The sequence below is a fragment of the Scatophagus argus genome, chromosome 9, assembly GCF_020382885.2.
Source record: "Scatophagus argus isolate fScaArg1 chromosome 9, fScaArg1.pri, whole genome shotgun sequence".
Taxonomy (NCBI): Eukaryota; Metazoa; Chordata; class Actinopteri; family Scatophagidae; genus Scatophagus; species Scatophagus argus.
The window spans coordinates 23,892,147-23,916,359 of record NC_058501.1 but is presented as its reverse complement, the minus strand read 5'-3'; the positions used below and the strand labels follow the sequence as shown (position 1 = coordinate 23,916,359).

Below are 24,213 nucleotides of genomic sequence, written 5' to 3'. Positions count from 1 at the left end.
AAGCTGCAGTGTGGAGGATGAGTTCAGGAGTCTCACAGCCTGAGGAAAGAAGCTGCTCTGTAGTCTGGTGATATGGCACAGGACACGTCTGGATCTTTTCCTGAACGGTTCTCGGTTTGCTGCTCGGTGGATAAACACAAACCGTCAGCCCATCCTGCAGAGCCTTCCTGTCCTGGGCCATGCATGAACCATGCCAGTTTGTAATGTTTCCCGGCAGAATGCCTTCTGTTGCTCCGCTGCAAAAGTTAACAAATGACTCCGCAGTGACTTTGATAAGCCATGAATGAAGAATAAAAGCCTTTTTTTCCTGCAAAGATGAGACATTTAAGGTTATGGTCACCCAAAAACAATTTCTGGCAGGGAAGCCCTCGTAGCTGACCCGCTGGAGCGTGTGCAGTATGTACCCAAAGCAGAGTCCTTTCCGAGTAAAAGCAAAAAGAACACACACTAAAGATTATGTTTGATAGCTCAAAATGCCTTCATGATAATCTAGAAATATTTTGGAAAAAAAACACATGCACTATTTTCCTTCTGGGGATTGAAGAATAATGATGATGCATTAACAGCTTGATGACAACTGAATCATATCCTTCAGATAACATAAAACGCTATTAGCACTAGCAACCACTGATGCTCTTGAGATAAATACATTTTCAGACTATTATTAGGATTATCATAGCATTACTAGCGGTGGTTGTTGAGACAGAAGGAGCTTAACAACCATCTCTTCCAAACCATATGTTACTGTTTGATGGCTTAACACAAAATCATTGGTGTGCAACAGTGGATACACACACTGGAAGGGTATCAAGTGCGCGTGTTGATGTCTGCGTGAGTTGGTGAGGCGCATCGAGTCATTTTGAGACAGCAGAAGATTTTGTCTGAGGCTCGGTGTTTTGGCAGTGATGGCTGAAGTGAAAGAGAGTTGAAGCTCTTGTTTGTTCTGCTTGCATTTGTCCTGAAACTGACCTTTTGACATTTAATTCAGATGACAAACAAAAAAACAAAAAAAACGGAAAGCAAAATCTCTGCTAAGCTTTGTTTAGTTGAGAAACCTGCTGGGGATTATGAATCCCAGTATTGGATTAAGATCACACAGACACCAGACAGACACAAACAGCGTATTGCTAATACAGCCAAATGGCGAGACACGTTTCCAGCCTCTCCTTATGGCTGCTCGTGTTGTGAAGTCATCACTTCTTCATACTCAGCTGTCAGTGATAACTACATTGAAACAGATTTTTAAATCAGCAGACTTAGGCATGTTTTACTTTCACTCTATGTGGACACGTTGACATCAGTGCTGCCCAATCTGTATATGATGTGATCTGGTTACAGCGCAGACTGTAATGCAGTGTTTCAGTTGTTCTGGTTCTGTGTGTGCTGCAACACACTGGATTTGATTTGAAATGAAACAGAGACCACGAGCTGTAAGCTAACCAACCTTAAGCTTTGTCTTAATCGCTCATGATAAATTTTTAGAGCGATTGTGACAAAGCTAGATAGATAGATAGATAAATAGATAGATAGATAGATAGATAGATAGATAGATAGATAGATAGATAGATAGATAGATAGATAGATAGATAGATAGACTTTATTGATCACAGGCTGGGAAATTGCAGTGCAGCAGCAGCAATACACAGCTAAATAATAGCTAAATAAAAAGCGGCATATAAAATAAAAAAAATATATATACAAGGCAATATAAATAAAAGTATATATACACCAATAAATAGTGTAATGTAGTGCAAAATAAAGTAGAGGTAGACTGTAAGGTGTAATGACCTGAGTGAGCAAAACATATAAAGTGCGTAGTGACTGTATGTTATGACCAGAGTTTAGATGTTATTGTACAGTGTGATGGCATGTGGCAGGAGAGATTTCCTGTATCTGTCCCTTCAACAGCGGAGCTAAACGTTAGTTCTTCAACTTCGGTTTTCTTTAAATCCACCATGCAGATGTTCGGAGCCAAGAGAACTTCCTGTTTTTCTTGTGTTTTTACTCTCAAACTGTGCAGGATAATTTCTTAGATTGATTTACTTCATTTTCTCCTGCGGGCAGATTGAGGAGAAACAGGAGAGAGTTTGGTCTCCAAATGAGAAGATGATTTATTTCAGAAGAGAAAATAGTGTTGTGAGTCACAAAATTCCTCTGGAGGTAAATGCAAAGTACATACAAACATACATACACATATAAATGCGCTCAGCTCAAGACGAAGACATTCACAAGGACACAAACAGGAGACACTACCACATGTGCCCTTCAGTCACATCCACACATTCAAAAGATCCAGAGTGTGAAAAAGACAAATTGGACATAATTTCAGTCCATTTGCACACACCATCAATCCAAGCTGCCTCATATTGTAGTCTCCCACAGGAACAGTATTAACACATTTACATATTTTAATGATTCTTAACAGGCAGGGAGGTGCTCAGCTTCCCGGTGAACACAGGTAAATATCCTGTCTGCTTTCTAGATCGTCTTTGCAGTCCTGTGAGAGGACGACACTCGTGGAACTCTGTCATCATTATGCTGGATTCACAGCCCACACCTCTCCTGCTCTGTTCTTCAGATTTCAGTGCTTTGGCTTCCTCAAAGAGACCCATGGGACCAGACACAAAATATACAGCATGTGTGTGTTTCTCATAATTGGCTCTAAGGTGATGCAAGTCGTTCGAGTCGTTCCAGCAGACTGCAAAGCGGGCTGTTTGAATTCTTCCACTGCGCTCACACGCTCCTCCCACAGTGCACGCATTGCTGATGTACTGCCGCGTGATCGTCAGGCCACACTCAACCTGTAGGTCGCAGAATCACTTCTTAACAAGAAATAAACACTCGCAAACAAATACATGATGTTATACACTATGCACTGTATTGTCACCTGCATTTTGTGCTTATTTCTGTACCTAAATAAGATAATTCATTGGCTCCAATTCACAAAAATCACCTTCATAGTTAAACCAATGACGAGTGCTGGAGATGTTAAACATGGTCTCTGGGTTTAAGTTCAGGAATGACTGACTTGTTTCAACTTTTCTTTGACTGTCAACTATTCATGAAGACACCAAACCAACAGTGAAGTCAACAGAATAACAAGTCACTTACTCTCTGAGTAGTCACAGCCTGATATCTTACACTTCTGAGCCACTGCTGTCAAAAAAACTTAAATATATAAAACATTTTGTTAGCATTCAATAAGCCATTGACACAAAACCACAGTTGTAGTTGCTAAATGCTAACCGGACAAATGCTCTTGTGTTCTCAAAAGCAGCGTCCTATTAAAAAATTAAAAATTAAAATCTTTGTCACAAGTCACAGGCAAGTTTAAAACTGTGACTTTGTCTTTAGTCATCATTACTTATTCAAGCCTCCAACCTTAACTACAACGCTAACTCCTCCTCAAATTTATATATATATATATATATATATATATATATATATATATATATATATATATATATATACACTATCCATATCCATATCCATACTATCCTTATATGCTGGCTAGACAATAAGACAGCATTACCCAATGTTTACTATGTTGCTGTGGTAGCTTGCTGTTTTGCTGCGTCTAAGTTTGCACCCTCCAAACGTACAAAAACAGGAAATACCAAAATTGTTAAAGTAAGTTAAGATACATCTACATGAAATTATTTTAATTAAATTGTACATCTGCTTTTTGCTTATTTCACCAGAGGGAGCCTCTAATGTCCCTCAGTGTTGTTTGTGGGTTTGCACAAGTGTTGCGGGCTCACTGCTGAAACTTCCTTGTTCCTATGCAAACAAGTAAACAGCAGTTTGAATGATGATGACAGCCCACAGCATTGCTGCCCTTTTCTAGCCAATTATTGTGTTCAAATTTTTCCACACCTGTGTGGTTATGGCTGGATGTGTGCTCTTGTGAGATAAGACTGCAGAAGGCAACAAGTTCGTGCCCTTTTGTGTGTAGAAAGTTGCGAAATGAAGTTGACAAGTCAGGTTGAGAGTACATTACAAATCCTCATCAGAAAACAACCGCAGATTCTTGATTTTGACAGCGATTGGCTGTTACAGCGAACTAAACAACAGTGCTAACCAGCCATGTTGAAAATAAACTTAAACTGAGTTACACCAAGTTGAAAGGGTTGAGACTACCTGCCTGTGTGGGTGGTGACCTTGTCCAGGTGATGACTGGTAACAATGTCTGTCCTGACGTCATGTTCCCAGTCCAGTTCCCTTTTTGCATAATGTCAGATAAGAAGATTGATGTCACTCTTGATGCTTTAGCCAGCAGGCAGTTAGCTTAGTTTAGTACAATGAAAGAGCTACTTAACCTCTGAAAAATCACAGCTTGTAATTTTTTCACTTTTGCTCTGTATGTTGTAAACTAAATATTTATGCTATGTTAATGAGTGACGTGGGGGCAGCCGTGGCCTAGAGGTTGGAGAATCGGCTTGTGATCGGAGGGTCAGCGGTTCAATTCCCCCACCGGACAGGCAGGAAACATTTGGGTGTGGTGGAGTGACTAATGCAAAAAATGCCACCCCCCATTAGCTGGATGATGTGCCCTTGAGCAAGGCACTTAACCCCCAGTTTGCTCTCCAGGTGCTTGGTGTTTCACTGCATGTAATTTGCCAGGTGTTGCATGTGTGTTCAACTAAAGATGGGCAGAAGACAAATTCAGTGTGTGTACGTAAAAATATGTATACTGCCAATAAAGCCATTCTTAATTAATTACTTGCTCTTAGGTGGATTTTTTAAACCTTTGGAGAGAGCCAAGCTAGCTGTTTCTTCTCATCTCCTGTCAAGAAATGGAATAAATGTTTTTCCCAAAACGTTGAACTTTAATAATACCCATAACTATCAACCCAGCAATCACTTGGTCAGGGTAGTTTTGTGTGTACTCTGCACATATTGACCAGAGAGCCCTGGACGTCCAGGCTCTAAAGGTGTTTGCATACAGGCCCTGTTACTCTGAAGAGTAGAGAGAAAAGAGTATGAAAATTGAAAAGGAGAACAGGAGAACAGCTTGTCTATATATGTAATATATCAAGCCTCTTTACTGCCAAAACCTTTGCTGGCAGAGAGTTGTAGTGAACTGAGGATAGCCAAAGCTTTAGCAAGTACACGCGAATCATGGCCACTCCAAGCTTGCCTCCTCTTCCTCCCCTCGAAAGAGCCTCACCACAACAGGCAGCGTCGCACTGCCAACAGAAACGACTGGAGTAAATCTACGAGCGTTGAGTCAGAGCCATCCAGAGGCTCATGACCATTTTCCTGCGGCTTGAGGCCAAAGAGGAATGTAATGAACAAGCATGACCTGAGAGGACGCCATCTTATTTATCTGACTACCAAAGTGGCTAACAGTATATGTATCATAACCAGTGCAGACAATTGCTGCAGTAGCCACTTGAACTTGTCCTTTTTCTGTATAACTCAGGAGCATTTTGACAAGAAAGACTGACTGAAATGGAAATGCAATAGATGAAGACTAGAGAGGAATGAGCCAGTGAGTCCATGGCCATCTATTAGATTATCTTCAAATGCTGAGGCAGAGTCAGACCAAATGCCTCAGCGCTGCCATCTCTGCACAGGTGTCTTATTAGCGTTTCTGGGAATGTACTGCACATCACATCACCAGCTGATTTGCTGTTGTTGGTATCCTCTGTGTACACAGTAGCTTCACATAAGAACACAATTTGTTTGAAAGAGCTAATGTGTGTATGCTGGTGTGTATAGTGTCACAGTGATTGGAACAGAATAAAGTTGTACATGATGAGTCATCCAAGCAACAGACTGATTGATTTTTGGTTTTGACCAAAATAATGATAAAAATAGCTTAATGTCAGTGTTAAATTTAGAACTTTTAGACCTTAGGAGTGACTACAAAATGGCCTGTGAGCCAGAACATCATCATTAGCCACCTTTACCTAAATGTTATTCCCATTTTCATTGCCATGTGCTAAGCTGAAAAATCAAAGCAAAAGATTTATTAGTGGCCCTGCACAAATAAGTACCACACCATTACTAATATGGTGTAAGAAAATATCACAAGAATAATGTGGCTCATGTCGTTTTAAATAGCTCCTCCCATAAAGTCAAACTATGCGTGTGTTTAAATCCCCTGTCCCGCGCTCTGATTGGCTGGCTAAGGCTACACGGGCCTTAATGTTCTGGCATTCAACATCTGGGAGAAAAGTGAGCCGAGCTGGGCGGGGTGCAATACAATGCTGAACTACTAACCAATCGGAGAGGACGCAATCCAAACGCCCCGTCTTGATTGGATGTCTCGCCTGTCAAACTACAGCGCGGGGGCGTGGCCTCAGCTGCTGCCCAAGTGTTGTGATTCCCAGCTCCAGTCTTGTCACAGGAGTGAGGGGCGCCTTTTCACTGCCTTGGCGCTCTGGGATTACTAACCGCTTATCGAAGAAAACTAGCAACAGCTAACAAGTCTGCCTTCGCGACTTTGCCGCTTCTCCTTCTGCTACACTGTCTGAGCCACAGCGTCGGTTGTTTTCCCACACTGCAGGCACAAAGGAAACAATAAGGTAAGAAGTGGTTCGCTTGCTAGTTGATGACTTGAGCGATGCTGCTGCAGCTGCGCTTAATTTGCTCATGAAGCAAAGTCAGGAGTCTGATGCTCCAAGTTTGCCTGAGCAGAGAGATTATTTTCACCATGTAAAAGGCGTTCAGACCCGTACATCAGTTGTAATCACGTTAAAGCGACATTTCGACACATCTTTTACGCCTAAACTGTTCGTTCACTCTCCGCAAGTTGCATTTTGGGGTCCGGAGAAGCCGCTTATTTTCCCTTTTCCTCGGCTGTATGTTGTTTGAGTCTTGGTCATGAGCAGCAGAAACTGCAAGCCAGTGTCAGCTGACGTTATACTGATTTTGCAAGCTATTAGGCATTTTATATTTCCTCCGTGCTGTTGCTGGGGTCTGACACACATATTTTCTGATTTATATGTAATATGTGTAAATAAACGTCTCACCACGTCAAATCTGAGACAATCCAAACATGTTTTCTCCCCCTGTGGATTGTTGCTGCGAGAGTCCTCTGCAACTTATCACAAATTAGCAACTGATAACGTGTCTCTTTTAGTGGCCTAAGACACTAATTGAATTCGGATAGCCTGGTTTATTTTCCAGCGGAAACAGGCCGTGCTTGTTTACGCACGATCTGTTTGTCCAAAGAAAAGCAGCGCGTAATTTGCTCCTTTTCGAGCCGATAATGTTATTAAATCAATCCGAGGCCGTGAGCGCCTCGGAGAGAAAACAAATGTTTGCGTGACTGTTGGCTCGTATTTTTGCAGGGCTCATTTCCCCTCCTTACTTTGCATAGATTTCACCAGCTAAATAACGCTGACTTCGTCCGCAGTTCTGTCCTGACGCCAAACTCCGAGGGAACACGATGAGCTCATTGTTCTAACAGGTTTCTGCTCTTGCGCGCAGACTTGCAGCAGCAGTCTGCATTGGACGATGCAGAAAGAGATTAGAAACCTGCGCTCTTCTCTCTTCACGTTCCCGGGAGCCGCTGGTGGTTGTTTATGTTGGAACAGGCGCTCAGAGCAGCTCCTGAGCCATCCTCTGCTGAAGTGGGACCGCGGTTTGTCTCAGCAGCCTGTTGTGCGTTAGCCCTCAGCGGGTTTTCACTTTCAGCTGAGCCTAAGAACATTTCAACGATAAATAAATCTCTCTTAAGCACCGGCACAGACAGACGACTCCACTGTTTTGATCTCGGCCTGTTGCAAGACAATATTGTGCCCTCTTGCCTGCCTCAGAGGTAGCTTTTTTTGTTTGTTTTTTTTCTGTTCTTCTCCCATCTATCCCTGGCCTTTTAAAAGTTTTGCAGGCATTTTAAAAATGTATACTCAGCTTAAGGGTTGCATATTGAACAGAGCAGGCATCTTCTGCTTCAGAATGTGCCCTCTTGTTTTGGCTGTTGTGGAGAAAACATCATGCACGCCCTGTTCCAAGCAGTCAGATGTTTAAGTGGAGACAGTGTGGCCGGGTCTTGTGATTTTTCTTTGAGTTTCCCTCGCCCCGGCACATCTCAGCTGCTGCAGTGATATCATAGGATGTGGAGGCCACTGATGGCTTGCGGTTTCCTGCTGCAGTTGCACGGTGACTTGGCACTCTGTGCTGCTCAGAGGACATCGCAGTGTGGTTTCAGGTTATTTTATTTGACATGTTACTGGTCTGCTGACAAGGAGAGGTGCTGCTGCCCTGCAGGAGAAGTGAGATGCTCCTGTGTCTGAGTCTGTCTGATACCTACCAGCATGTCTGCCTGCACTCCTACTAACACTATATATGGTGCAAATAAATCTATATTCAGCCCCCGTTTGTCGTGGTCTCTGACGCTCGCCAGCAGTCAACTCTTCTCTGTGTTTTTTTGCACAACACCATTAGGAAAGTCACATTCTGCTGATGGCTCAGTTCCATTCGTAAATGTGAGAGGGAGAAAAGCACCAGCAGGGCATTCATTTCCTTGTCACCTCCGAAAATTGCTTGCTCTTCATCCAGCTCTCATTTACAGGCCCTGATAGGTCCGCCGCTCAGTTAGCATGGTTAATGGTGCATTTAGCCCAGTTTGTAATTTTATTTCCGATTTCCATTTCGGCACTTGCTTTTAGAGGCCCCAGCGGAGGGGCCCCGTGTGTGCAGATGCCATCTTCCTAATGGGTCCTCAGGGTAATGATGGTTGAAATAGGCTCCTAACCAGGGACTGAGGACTGTGGCCCTTGGGGGATGTTCAGGAGGCCTATTTCCATTTTCATCATCGAGATAAAGTGCTCAACATCTGAACTTACATTCACATAACACGCACACCCACACACACACTGTTAGTCAACAGTTTGGATTGGACGGAGGGGAAAAAGATATGAAGACACGTTACATTAAATCCCCAGGCGAGCTTGAACTCTCTCAATTGGCTTCCCTCCCCCTTTTAAGCTCAGTAGAATTTGAGAGCATTGGATAATATTTTTTGGGCCATTGTTGTGGCACCTGGACAACAGTGATTCGTCTGAAGTGCCTCAGACCTCAAGCACAGGGTGGCATCATTCACCTGCCGATGTCTGAAGAATGGGCCGGTGCAGCGCCGTGCTCCAGGAAGCAACAGTTAATCTCAGCTCCTCATCCGCGACATATGGGACTTTGTTTGGCCCTGCACCTGAGAGAGGCAACGGTCTGTGGCACCTCATGTTTCATTTTGATCATGGCTGGTAACCCGTGGCAACTGGGCAGCCAATAAGAACCGGGTTTCTTAAAGTAGATGGTGAAAAAAGAGGGGAAGAGGGCGGGTTGTGAGGATCTGAGCTCCAAGGCTACCCACCCCCACCGCGCACACACACACACACACACACACACACACACACACACCATCCCCATTTCCCGGCTGGTTGTGTTGTGTCCAGTGAAGGGTGTGGGACCCCTGGGGAGTGAATTATTACCTGCCAGCCCTACAGGCTCCCTGTCATCCATAATCCTGAGCTGACACAGCGCAGGTCGGTCCAGGCTATCTGCTGAGACCGCCGGGCCTTGGCCTCCAGGTCTGGCCCTGTTTGGCCACGACTGGCAAGAAATCACATTAACATGTTGCATCAGCCATTACAAATGCACAGGTTAAGAATAGCAGGCTGACCTGCCTCGTGCCTTGTGCAGCGTGGCTGAAGTGGGTCCTCCATCACTGTCCTGACTGTGTGTGGCTTTTTTTTCCTCCAACAGTTTTTATTCGTTTTTCCAACTGAGCTCAAATAACTTCTTTAATGTGATTGGTGGAAAAAATTTTCCTCATCTTTTAGCTGATTTAGTGCACAGTATCTCCCAGTTACATTGGCCTGAATTGTAAAGTTAATTTCCACATTGCCTGTGGCACAGACACAATCTATTCCGCCGCTTTAGTTGGATGTCCTTTTCTGTTGTTGCAGCCTTCTTGAGGTAAAGGTGAATGAAGTGCATGTTTTCAGCGCTGACAGCCGTTTCTCCCACTCGTCAAATCATCAGCTATTAGACTTGAACCCTTGGCAGGCTTGTAATTACTTTTGATTCCAAAACCAGGCGTGCAGTGGCTTCCCTCCTGTGGTCCTGGTGTGGTTGGTGCAGGAGTGGAAATTATAGCCAAGCTGATGAGTGTGTAAATTTTGGGAGGAAAAGCTTTGAGTTCAGTGAAAGGCTAGCGGGAAGGAGAAGGAGAAGAAGAAAAAAGATGGCGGGAGGCGGCAGACCACAAACTGGACAAGTGACAGGCCTGGGCCCGTCCGTCCAGACTGGCTGTCTTCCTGTGGTTTTGTCGAGCTGTTCTTCAGAAACGTTAACCCCTTGTCGAACATGGGCTCAGCCTCCACTTGCCAACCCGCCATGGCCACAAGCAGCGCAGTGGGAACATGATGACTGTCTGGTTACGCTCCATGAAGCACAGTGGATCGAGTCCAGCAATTAGAGGGAAAAATATAACCTGTAGCTCGCAGTGTCAGCAAATTACCTCAGATTTATATTTTTTGGCCAGAGAGGGTCTTGTATCTCATGAAAGAATCTTTGTTAAGAAATCTCAGCTGCTGTATGTTTAAAATTTTGATTCTGTTTGTTTCATTTCTATGTAAAGTCATGCACCAAGGTTTCTCTGTGTTGTTTGTGCTCATAATACTTGTAGATTAATGTTTTGTACCTCCTTCGCTCCTGTATTAGTTGCCCTTTATATGATGGAAAGAGTAGCTGTTCACAATATAGTATCACACACACACACACACACACACACACACACACACACACACACACACACACACACTCTTTGACTTATAACACGGAGGCTGTGTGTGCTACCCACAGGGCAGCTTGGAAGCAGCATGCACAACAAAAAGGATCTCTCCTGAAAGGAAATGAACCATCCAAAGATGAATCCTTGTCATTTTTCATGCATATTTCATGTGAAGAAGTAGCTAATGCGGCTTCATATGTGCACGGATTTTCGTGGTTTTAAAGGATTATTAGCTGATGACTAAGCGCAAAGATCCTCCGAAACTCCCATTCAGCTGCGTCACCCACAATCCCCGGAATCCTGTTTATTTAAAAAACCTCTACGCTTAGTAGCATAATTTTAACTCCCAGCAGATTAAGATAATGCAGACATCACAAAACTTTCCCTCTCGCCACCTTGGAGAGCACAGCAACACAACTTCCCCTTAAAATCTGTTTCGATTCTCCTCGTTTCTGTGTTTAATGGGAGGAAGCGACTGAAATAAGGAAACAAGTGTCTCTGTGAAAAGCCTCTGGCTAAGACATACCAGTTATTGATTGTTGAACTCTTAGTTGGTTGGACTGGGGAGGGGGGTGGGGTGGCAGAAGTGCCTTGGTTTGTTGCTCCAAATGATCTCTTAATCACTTCATAATGAGAGCAGACCTCCCACCTCATTGATTAGCCAGAAAGGCTGAATGTGGAGCAAAACACCATGACTCCCCAACCTGCTGTTCTCTTCCTGCTGGTGGAGAAATCAGACTGTACTGTGAAAGGCACAGTAAATTTGTGAATTGTCTGAGAAGTACTGTTGCAGTACTATTTGGGTACTAGAGGCTACAGAGTACCGATATGAGTAATTATTGAAATGTTTAAAAGTTCGTATTCAGACCCAGACGTTCCCAGAACCCACTTCTGCCCACTGAGAGGCTGCAGCATGTTGCTCGTCTCGCTGGAGTCTTCTCAGTTTTGCAGAGTGTAGTTTTCAGTCTGCTCTACTTTTTTTTTTTTCCATCATTGCATCATCCTAAAATACCTCCAAACTGCTGACATTACTCCTCCTCCGCCTACCTGCTCAGCACAACAGACTAGAGGTTAACAGCACATTGCAAAAAACAGTTTTGGAAGCAGTTGTGTCAGAGCAGTTTTATGATTAGGTGTACATGAGCACAGTAACTCGCTGATCCCTGAAACTGGTTTCAGTGTCATCCTTACTCTGATCATCTTTTATGTCGACGGCTATAGGACCAGCATGCACCTCTCCAGAGCAGGACAGGCGGCCATGATTTCTTTGTTCTTTGTTGGCTTGCGAACAAAGTGGAACTGAGTGAAGGGACAGTGGTCTTCTGACCTGACCTGGGTACAGGTCTTTCTTTTAACTTGATTTTGAATTGGACAGGTTTTATTAGTCGGTTTGTGAGCAGCGTCACAGATCGACTGCTTTGTACCTTAATTTGTTTTTCTCGTATTTTTATATCCATCAGGCTCTTTTTATCTATAAATGTGAATTTCATTTCCATTAAATGCTTAAGTGCCATTTCACAATGTGTAGACTGTAGGTGGCACTGGTAACTTTAATCCATATTGCCCACCTCTGCTGCAGCATCACCTTTTCTCTCATCTCCATCTTCATTGCTAAGTGTTAGTTGATGTGGGTTTTCTGTGCTTGGCTTCCCAGAGATTGGCTCTCAATCAAGTGGCGTGGGCGGCACCATAACGTCCTTTTCTGTGGATTTTCAATTTGTGAAGTTTTCGCTTCTGTTAGTGGAGTTATTTTCCCTGCCTGTTCAGCCATGGTGGCTATCACAGCTTGTACTAACAGCCCAGTTACTCTCCCATTTCCTCCAAACAAACGGCTGTTTTTGCTGCAGGAAATGTACCCATCCATCTTTGTGCCAGAGGTTATTTCCCTGGAAAGGCCTACCGGACACCCAGAGCCCTCTCCCCACCGCTCTCTCATGTGGTGCACACGTGAGGCGCAGCAGAGATTTGTCTTGTTTTCGACACAAGAAGTTGTTGCTGACACGTCGTCTCATCCCAGAAGAAGCGCAGGGGTGTTGAAAATATCACATATCAATAAAACAACACACAATCCTGCCTTCTGTGACACAGATTGGAATCTCACAAATGATGGAGTGGTGAAATTGAGAGAAAAGAAGTTTGAGCCAGACATGATAGAAAAACAGGTTGGATTCATTTGAGTTGGCTGATGAAGCCTGAGAGTCTGCTGTCAGCCGTGTCTATTTTGGCACAATTCTGTTTTTAGGCTGTTGTTAGTCTGTTGTTTAAACGCAAACGAGTGAGACAAACTTCTCTGCCAGACAGTTTTTTTTTTAATTTGGGTTTGATTTAGGAGTCAGCTGCACGCCTAAGCTCCTGCTTTGTGCAATTTTAAGATAAGAAACCTTTTTTTAAATGTAGTTTTGGTGCAGGTAATCTTGTGAGGGCTGTCTGTGCACAGACTGAAAGCTGTGTGTGAATGCACAGCAGCCACGCTGTGATACTGGACAATCTGCTCAAGTTTGGACTGGAGTCAGAGCTGTAAGTATTGATTATTCTCCTTATTAATAGATGCGTGTGTTTGTTTCATCTGAAATGTCAAAAACGATAACAAATGTATATTCCAAGTTTCCAGAGGTCAAAGTGCTGTCTAAAAATTGCGTGTTTGGATTGACCTCAGGCTGAAACAAGCAGTCCAATCAAATGATCTCAGCCTTAAGGAAACTTGAACATTTTTCATCATTTTCTGATGTTTTGTGGACCAGCTGGTTAGTCGAGTAACCGGTCAGTAGCTGCAGTCCTGGCATGACGTCTGTGGTGGACAGTTTTCAGTGAGTATCAGAGGCAGCGGTTGACTGATTGGCAGATATAATAACAATAGTTTGGAACGAGGAAGTGCTGACAGTAGAAAAATCCACCCCTGCAAAAGAATTTGGAGGAGGCTGCACAGCCATCGGCCACTTCTGGAGCTCGGGCTGTGACTGTCTTATGTGTCCTAGAGTGAAATCCTGCAGAAATGCACTGCACTGAACTCAGACTGTCCTGAGTCCTGTACACAAGTGTAGTCCCCATTCCTGAGGCCGCAGAGCAGCTCCACGCAACAGAGGGCGGTGAAAAGCCACGTGGGGTAAGAGCGCGAGGCAGCGAGTGAATATCTGATCAGACATTTTTTGGTTTCTCTTTGTGATTCTCACAGGAATTGTCAGGCTTGTCACATCTTGGCTAAAGCAATTACGCTGACTGCAGGATGGAGGGGCTCTGCTGCTTAGATACTATAGAAGTAATTCTGAGTTATGATCATGTCTCATTGTTGCTTATTGCAGTTTTTCGAAATGAGAATTTTTATGGTCCCGAAACATGAAATGAAGCAGGAAATTAAAAACCTAAGATAAGCCCCCCTTTTTTTTCCTTCTGTCCCCCTCATCCAAAGCTGCTGCCTTTGCACAGTAACGCCCCCTCATATCCCACCCCTGCTCTGCACACACTCAGAGGGTGACAGGTATTCACATATTTCATTCATTTAAGTGTGTTCAGTTAAAGTGTGCTGCCTTTTCCCCCAGTTATCACGACTTTTGAAAACGAAATGGGCTCTCCTCTCAGTGCTGTCATGTGACGTGTACCTTCAGTGGGGGCCTGACTGCATCTCGTTTCCAGACTTTCTAAAAATAGCGGAGCCGTTTGAACTCCTTTTTTGAAGGGTCCCGTCGCACCTCCTGCACCGTGGACGCTTTGAACGGACCGCACGAGGTTAAACTTTGCTAATTTTAGGTGAAGCGCTACACTGATGGCTCCTGAAACTCAGATTGGATTCCCGACTCTCCTTCTCCCACAAGCTCTTTATCCGATTTCTTATGCATGCACCCTGTGCTCTGCAGATAGGAATTGTGGCTGATTATCCACAAACAACTCTCTGCATACCTTTGTGCTTAAATCTGGAATGTTTTAAATTTAGAACATGCCGTGCTTCTGTTAAGATTTAACTCCACATGCCCGTATGTGTGTGTGTGAAGCGTTTCACCTGCGAGCAAACATTTGGGGCCGTTTGGTTGTCGGCCTGTTTATGTTCTGTACATCGGCTCTCACGCTATTATTTGTGTATTTTAGCGGTCACCATATGTGCAGTGAACATTTGGCTCAGACGTGGTGTAAGATAAGTCTGCTCGCCCACACTAAGCTTGGTCATTTTCCTCCGCTTCTCAGAACTCCGGGCTCGTTTCCATCGAATCGAGGCTATTTTTAAACCGGTCTTTGGGGGGAGAGCTCGGGGGTTTATCGGAGGGTTTCAGTTAGTGTCATATGAATCCAAACCGGGCAGCCGTCCAGGGTGAGTAAAACACACCTTCTCCTCCCATACAGTGCCCTGAACCCATTCCGAAAGTGTGTGTGTGTGTGTGTGTGTGTGTGTGTGTGAGTGTGTGTGTGAGTGAGTGTGAGTGTGTGTGTGTTCATTAACCATGTGTTGACTCACTCCTGCAGCTGTGTCTGTCTGTGTGAGTGAGTGGGAGTGATGTGGTGATTGGAAAAAAAAACAACAAAAAATCTGATTTTCCTGAGATGCACCTTGAGTGTCTTAACCAGAGATATAAATAACACTTTCTTATTTGATGTTTTAAGTGTATACACGGTATGAACAGCTGAACAGAAATGAGTGATTGTTGCATTTATCGATTAATTCACAGATCTGTGTCAATGAGAGGCTGTTGCCACCTCTTCAGATTGTTTTGTTCCCCCACCAACAAACCAGACCTGAGACATTTCACTTATGTTGATAAAGCAGTAAATCCTCACAGAGTTGAATTATGTGACTGTGACTTGTTTCACGCCTCTGGACTAATCAATTTATTGACTAATTCTCTCAGTCATACATCTGGTTTAATACTGGCTGTAGACATGAATAAATATGACTTTTCTCACGATGGATCAGGACCACCTGACCACTAGTGCACACACTGCGCCTCCACATGACATCACCAGAGCGAGATGGCGGCGCTCGTATCCATGACGTTTCGGTTTCACTTTTCTGCAGTGGGAGGAAGTGGAGACGTGTCGTCCATCTTTATGTACAGTCCGCAGTCGTGACGTGCAGCTTACCTCATGTGATTATCAGTGCTGGTGATTTTGAGGCGAATAGCTGCTGCAGATGAAATGGGTCAAGTTGTTTGTCAGAAAATTGGATCAAAGTCAAACTGTGATCCTCAGAACATGAGCACAATCTCAGAGCAATTGCTGACAGTAATTTTAGCCATAATTGTGCAGCATTTTGTGTGTGTGTGTGTGTGCCTGCAGTGATGTGGACGAACACTCGGGGCTGGAAAACATTTTCATTAATTTACTCTGAGGCTGTTAACTTATTTCCACCAAAAGAGAGACACAAACACAACTAAATGCCTCCCGCTGAGTCACACGAGACTCTTTTTTCCTGCACCAGCGAATGAATCCTCATCTGCTGTTTGATCTGTCTTCACTGCTGTCCTGCATGTCCTCCCTTCCTCCACCGTCTGTCCCCGAGGGGCCTTTTCTGCTGACTGACGGCATGAAAACCAACTCGGGGTAAACAAAGCACCCACCACCAAACCACGCTATTGCTTTAATGTCACAGTGACAGGCGGCTCGGTGGAAGCAATGAGGGGGCAACAAACACACGTTCACTCTTCGGACATGAGGCTGACAGTAGCCCTCCAGCAAAACACAGTCTGCCTTCGCTGGTGCAGGCCGGTTGCTACAGGCACCGAGAGGATGAAGATGTCAGGAAGTCCAGTCTGAAGGCTGTGAAGGCTGTTGGACCCAAGGAGCTGTTTGTACTCCTGTGAGGCAGGATTTTGCAAGTTTACAAAGTTATCGCATGACAGCAATAATTTCCTCCTGCGTCTCGATGCCAGCGAGGTAAACAGTAAAATAAACAAAATGCTACAAGCTGCAAAGAATTCACCTAAAATGGGCCCTCGTGTATTTGCTTGACTAATGTTGGAGATGCACTGTAGTGGTAGTTACCTCAGTCCTTTGTCATTCCATTCATAAAAAGTGTGGCTGGAGCCTTTTTTTGATTGGTCACCACCTTCCTGCTCCCGAGGAACTTCTCTCCTGCTTACTGCATTCCAGCCTGATTCAACATGACACACATGGCCCCTGTGAGCAAGGCAGCAGCAGCCTGCAGCCCAGCTGGTCTGTGGTGCATGTAGATATTCAGTGATGAGTTATGCATGGACTAGTTTCAAAAACTCATACAATCTACTTCAAGCCATTTAAAAATGCAAAAAAGGGTTTTAAGATACACTTAACATAATTAGGCACATCTGTGTACAGTATGTGGTCTGAAATAGAATATTTTACATATCCAAGAATGTGTAAAACATCATAAAACTTTTCTTCTTTCTGCTGGTGAACGCCTACACTTAAAGTGATGTGTAACAAGGTCATGGTCATTGTAGTCTTTGTAGATCTAAGTCCTGTATTCAACTGACCATCCTTAAATTTCCAGTTTCCACTGTCGGAATCGCTGGATTTAAAGACATTTAGGATTTTAAAAAAAAAGAAAAAAAAGTTTTGTGCAAGAAAAGTGGAATTACATTTAATCAGATCTCTTGTGCAGGTTTCACTGACTGTCTAATGGAAATCATGAGTCATTTAACAAGCACCAGCACCCCCACCACGATCTGGCGCACTTCCTGCAGCGCACTGCTCTTCGCTGTTTGCCGCTCGTCAGTCAAAGCCCCTCTGATGTGAAAATTAGATGCGTAAAAGAGAGAGCGAGGCAGGCTGCTCCGTGCCCAACATGTGCAGAAGACACAGGTCAGGTACCGCGTCGAGGCGGTCCTTTCACCAGGAAGATCTTTTTAATTAGGCTATGTTCTTTTAATTAACCAGCCAGCATAATGTCTGTGTCCATTCGTCACCCCTGCTTTGCTCATGAGGAGCTGGGTGAATACGCTCTCTTTTGTCTCCTCACAGTTCCAGAGGTCCCTGCTTCCTATTATACTTCCTCATTCACTGAAATGTATTTTTACATCTTCTCTTTCAGATTAGCATGATAATACCCCGTGGAGGGGAGGGAAAATGGTGAAGTGCCATTGCGGGACCGCTCATCAGATTCACTGTGTGCAAGACCGTGGTTATTATCATACTGAATGCACCATCAGTTAAACTAACAGCCTGAATTCCGACATTTATCTCCAATATCATAGACCGACTGTCAGTTGCACAGGGAGCACAATGGCAAATTATGGGTTATGTCTTGCTCCTTGGAGTCTGGATCTTTCCCCAGTGTAATTACACTATGCTAATTCTGTGCCCCCCACCCGACCCCCTCTCCCCACCCCCCTTTCGCTCATGCACCTCCCATGACAGAAACAATGCTTCCCAAGTGCTCGGATGTCACACACTTGGTGAAGTGAAATATGAGTGAATAAATGTGTTGGTTTGTGTACTGGTGGCGCCCACGAAAACTCGAGCTCCTCCTCTGTTCCCCCCCCTTCAGCTCTGGCACGTTAAGGCGGTGGGGGGGGGGGCTCAGCTGGAGTTTGTTGCTGTGTTTCCAGAGACCGGGTCAGATGCAGGTCAGGCCACCTTGAACTCCTCAGCTGGATTTATTGTGTCAGAGGTGGACAGGGTCAGGCTGCGCTCACCCCCTCCTCCTCCTCCTCCTCCACCTCCACCTCCTCCTCAACACGAGGACTTTGTTAACATCGGACACAGAGCAGACACTGGCAGCATAGACAAATCCCTGTCACGCTCTCTGAGGAGAACCCTGCCGGGGTCACAGGTCATGCTTTAAGAGGGGTGTCCCTGTGGCATGACCTGAATACTGATTGATTTCCTTGAGTGGGTGTCAAGGAAGTTGTGACGGGCTGCGTGGTGATGGGGGGGAGGGGTCAAGCCACTTAGCCCTACCCCATGTGGCGATGTGGAGTGAGGGGATGTGGTACAAAGCAAGAAGAAAGACGCTCTGAGTCACAACATGCCTGACTCGTCTGCTCGACCGTGTACCTCAGCGGGTGTGTGTTTTCACTTTCCCTGAAACAAGACACTAGACCACATGTTTTCCTTTAATAGACAGCTGAGCGGAGAAAGGGCAGGAGTGTGGTCTGTTTGCCAGATGATCACTGGGTCGTTGCCCTTTGGTGGAAGACAGACGAGAACACAGTCTTCAGTTCCTCCGCTGGATTTATTAGTTGTTATTCAAAAATGCATGGCCTTCAGCAGTTAGTGACAGTTCCTCCACTCAGTGCATTTCAAAGGGCTTCACAGGAAAGTCACTATTCAGCACAACCAGGTAGGGGAAACGAAGGCCAGAGGTAAAGTTATTACCTGGACCACGGTAGTTTGTGGTTGAGCTTTGACCCTAATCTGTAATACATTTTTGGTGTGCAATGAGAGATTATGACCAACATTTCAGATACAATAATCAACTCAGGGTCTTTTTTCTTTTGACATATTATGACATTTGAGCAGCAGTCCAGGGTGCACACGCTTCTAATTTTGGTGAATTTCTTTAGGACAGTTGTGAATATCCAGTATCTGCAATGTTATGATGCCATTTAAATGGCCCCCATCTCCTCAAGTAAAATAGAAAAAGGTCACAAATAAGACTGAGACTGAGAACTCATCACTACTAAGCTGAATTTTTCCTTTCAGGTTGGTGGTGATATTTGGAGTCTGCTTGTTTCTGCTTGAAGAAGCACCAAATAAGGATCATCGTGTCCTTTGACTAAACCCACAAGTAAAAAAAAAAAATGTGGAAATCAAGTCGTGGATCTCAGCTTTTAGGCTCTAAAAAGCTTACTTTCCAGCACTTAATCTATTTTAGATTGTGTCCAATTGTTTTGTTCACAAGCTAGAAAGGAAGCCTGGGATGTGCCTGCTTGTATTGTCTTGATAAAAGATTGATGTAAGTGATGGATTTCTATTAAAAGTTTTGTCAAAATTAAAACCTCTCTCAGTTTCTACAGCTCAAGCAACCAGTAAAGGAGAGACTGAGAACAACGTGTGTTAAATCCCCACATAATGAATTGTTTAATTAAGACTTGCTGGAAAATACAAAGAGGAAAGAAGAGCTAAGAAGAAATGTAGCAAGGCAGAAGTTTCTGTGAAGTGGCTGACCAGTATATCTTAATGGTCGTGAGATTTGGATGAAACTAAAAAAAAAAAAAAAAAAGCTTCTAATGCTGATCCTCAGAGCAGATCAGGCACCCTGGAGTTTGGATCTGGGACGATGAGCAACTAAATATTCTCACAGTGAGCTCAGCCAACTAATCAAAGTGCCGCTGGCGTAGTATTAACAGGGTGGGGAAGTGTGCTTGAGAGTGCAGGCATCTCTTCTTCTAGCCCAGTATTTGCCATTCAAACCCCACCCAGCTGGCACTTTCAGCATATTCAAATAAACAGCCTTCAACAAGTGCTCGACACAGGAATAATCTGTCCTTCCCCGCATTCCTCTGAACACATGTTGTGCATTCTTGCATTGTTAATGGGAGCTGACATAACGTGAGAGGTTGTGGTATCATCTCCTTTCCCACTGTCTTGTATCCATTTACTGAATCAATAGAGTCATTCCACAAGTGTGAGCTTTGAGGACTCGGCTCCTCCACAAACAGTCCTGCAGGTTACGTAGGCTAAGAGCACGAGGTAGCCCAGGCAAGCGAACAAGCAAAACAAACATCCGGTCCAACAGTTTAGAGGCCAGGCATCGGTTTGATTATGCTCTCAGTTGTGGATCCAAGTTGTGGTTTTGGAATTGTTCACTTTGAAGGATGGTGTTTACGCATTTCGTCAGGGTTTGAGTCTGAGCCCGGGCTGGACTGGAGTGGTTTGGTTAGGGAATCATTCCTCCTTTTTCATTCTCCTCTCTTGGTCAGAACAGATTAACCCAACGCTATAAAACGCAAACCTTCCTCTTAGTCTTTTTGTTTTTGTATTTGCCTGTGTATTGTGTATATTTCAAAACGCAATTTAGATTGTTTTGCAGTTTGGATTTTCTGTGTTGGCACTAAACATCACACATTGGTCTTTACTTGTGAGGCTTGCAAAATCGGACTTTTCCAACGGTTAACTGTCCCAAATTTCTGACTTCCCCCGGGATCAGTAAAGTATCTATCTATCTATCTATCTATATATATCTCTATCTGTCTCTCTGTGTCTCATGGCTTCTGCCTTTTAAATTGCAAATGGTTGATGATGATGGAAGACATGATGGCACGGCTCTAGCAAATGGCCAGCTGATCGACGTAAATGATCCCTCTTGCTTCTGCTGTAAAGCACAAACACACTCTGCTAAATTAATCAAGATGCATTTAGTGGCAATTTGTAGTCTGAGAACTTTAAGTGCCTTAGAGATAGTCTGGAGCCTTTGTTGAGCCTGGGCTGGAATTTATTTTCCACAAGGCCTTATCTGTTTTTTTTTTTTTTTTTGGGATGTTTTTGTGTTTTTCCCAGACAGTGCCATAAGTTCAGAGCTGATCTGTTAGTTCCTGCAAACAGCACAGACCTCCTTGTCTATGAACATTTCATTCTACACCACTGAAACAAGAAAATAATGACCGTATGCCCAATGGCATCGTGCTGCCCAGGGTAGGCTGTTATTGATACACAACACAGCAGTAGTGCTTTCCATTTGGGTCTCATGGACCCTCTGTCAAACAAAGAGAACTGGAGAGCATGGAGGAGAAAAATAAGCTGGATTTTCTTTAACCTTAACTGAACCATCATCAGCATGTGGCTGCCAGCTGGTGTGCTGACTAATCTGGATGCTGCCTCTGCAAGTCTTTCAGGGCTCTGCTACTTGAAATGAGCTCGGCTTGAGGTCAAAACCTCCATCATCACCACTTGTCAGAATTAGTCTTTGCTCAGGTCAGGATCCAAATAGGTCGTTACGTTTCAGAGCAAGCACAGCTTAATGGGTGATTACAGTCGACCGTTTTCGGGTACGGAGAACCTGCACAGAAGGTTTGCTAACGTGGACCTTTCAAAACAGTGGCCACTTCAATGAATTTCCAAAATTACAAGAAGCATGAATGCTTATTGTGGTGTCTTTCACAATTTGAATTTGGCGCATAAACCCCTCTGTGATTACGCATGAGACTGAACCCCTCTTGCATTTTTTACATTACGTTTAATGCTCAGTTGAAAGCTAATCAGCAGTGACTGTATGGAGCAGGAAATTGTACATTTGCTGTATGTTCAGGGCTCAGCTTACTGGAAAGCAGAGAAAATTGCTTATTGAGCGCAGTGTGGGTTTCACTTAGTCAGAAATAAACTTTTTTTTTCTTTTCATTTTTGCAATATTCTATGAACGTTTAGTTTAGGTTTGTGCGGTGACAAGGTGAAGACGTTTTCCTGGGAGCAGATTGTGAGCTGAGATGCCATCCTCAGATTTGGCCACTTTGAGCTCTGGAATTTGTCAAAAGATTTCATTCAGGTATTGCTAAAGCAACTTGTTGTCTCGCAAACACCACCGACTGTGTCTCGTCCCCAGAGTTCAGAACAAATTAGTTTACATTTTTCTGTCACATTTTGTGTGTTTTCCTGATGGAAATGGTGAAATGGTATATCCAGTGTAGACAGTATACTGTGTAATCGCCTGTCATCGTCATTCATCGTTTGCACTTCTTTCTTTGAAGAAAGATGCAACATGATTTGCTCTGACTGCTCCCAGAGGCTTAGGCTGCATCACTGTAAGCTGTCCTGCATTATGTCACACACAGACACAGATGTAATAGCGATCGGTTGTTTTTCCTTCACAGATACACTGACAGCTGCTGTCTGAACCCGCCTGCACCAACCTGCTGCACTCACCCGCCTGGTGGATAAGGATAAGGTACAGTACAGGTGCTGTTTCTTTCTAAAGTAGCTCGTGTGTAATTAAAAGGCAAAGATTTGATTTGGGGAGGCTTGCGGTCTCGACTCGCTGATCTTTCACACGCGCTGTTTAGATTGAATTCGATACATGTGACAGAGCGAGGTCTACTTTCAGGATCTGCAGAGACCACGTAATTAATGGATGCTTTGTGGAAATGCTGTGACTGAAGCAGTTTTTAAAATGAGATATTGTCTGCTCTGTTACTGATCTGCTCATTTTAATCAAAGGTCAGGGATTAGTGTTTGATATTTTGGCACACTTTTGTGAAGAGTTTTTCTTCAACCAAGGACAAAGTTGCAGAGTTAGTAGGTGAGAGTGTTGTGCTCACTGTTCATTGTGCAGCGATGTACTGTTGATTACCATTTTAAAGGCCTTGAAACCTTATTTTCTCAGTTTCTCACTGGCTGCCATGGACTCCTACATGAGCACACTGTTTTTCCTCTGCCAAAGTTGGATCAGTTGTGGTTATTTCACATGAGAGATTTCTGTATTTGTGTTTCCATCTTGGCCCCTCTTGCGGGTTGGAGTTGGTGAGGTTCGGCTGATGACATTTTATAAATCTGATGGCAATTTTGGGGCTGTCTGCTCGTTTCCAGGTCCGTGTCAATCAAATCTTACCATTCCGGAGTCTTGTTGAAGCATGTTAATTGAGTTATATTTAAGTTAATAAGAGAGTTAATAGAGAACTACTCATGCTCTTTATTACAGCTCATAAGGAACATGCAACGAGAGGGAAACTGACCTCAGATCACCTTGAGTAGTTTTAGATGGCTTTTGGCTAAACTTGAGTCCATTGCATACTGCTGAAGTACACACACCTGGTTAAGGTTTTCCAGTCAGGTGAGCCCTGTTGTCAGGTAGGCGAAGTGGAAACAACTGCGAGAGGCGTTCAGGAACCTGTAGAATGACAGAGAGGCTATTGTGTCTGGCCGGGCATTTCCCCAGTGAGCTTGAATGTGGACAGTAGAGGACAGGGCCAAGGAGCGCTGATGACAGGACGCCTCGTGGGATGGCTGGAAACAGATGGCTGGCCAGATGCAGGCCTGCTGTGACCTTGAAAACATCTGAAGGTAAAACCGGCAAAAAAACAGAAATGTCTTGGTGACAATAGACACTGCGGCAGGAGTGGCAGTGCTGTGTTTGTAATGTGCTGCTCTTGAGTTCCTCTGTTGTTAAACTTGTTAGTATGCTGGTAGACGTTACTGTGTTTGCACAGGATTGCGTGATCACAGATGCAGGAAATTTGCTTTATTAGTTGTTAATTTTTTTAGGCATCTTCTAATTTGGTTTGTTTTGGTTCAAGGGTAAAAGTAGAAGTATACTGTAAAACCGGTATACTGCAACCCTTCACTGAAAGTGAGTCACGGCTTGTAAACGCAAGATTCATGGACTCATAAAGCCTTCAGTTATTGTATAAACTTGTGGTAACTTGTCATCCTGCAAGGTTTGTCCTAATAAATTAACCAATAAGCCATAATAATAAAATAAAAATCCCAAGTGTTTCATGCAAATTGTTTGTTTGTGCAAAGCCCACAAGCAGAAAACAGCTGAAACCAGTGAATTTCTTGTGTTTTTGTTTCATTAAGTGACCTAAATAATGGTAACAATAATGACTGTATTCTGTCAGTCAACTTATTGATTA

General features: G+C 44.0%; 1 protein-coding gene across 5 annotated transcripts in view; it reads left to right on the top strand.

The window, feature by feature from the left end:
• The first annotated feature begins 6,308 nt into the window (after positions 1–6,308).
• Positions 6,309–24,213, top strand: part of sema6e (sema domain, transmembrane domain (TM), and cytoplasmic domain, (semaphorin) 6E) — a 133,307-nt gene continuing 115,402 nt past the window's right edge. For 2 of the 5 annotated variants that reach the window (XM_046400770.1, XM_046400765.1), the window contains exons 1-2: positions 6,309–6,533; positions 22,456–22,529. The gene's annotated coding sequence lies outside the window, so the exon portion shown is untranslated. Of the gene's footprint in view, positions 6,534–22,455; positions 22,541–24,213 lie in introns of all 5 variants that reach the window. The other 3 variants (XM_046400766.1, XM_046400771.1, XM_046400767.1) reach the window with 3 other exon arrangements.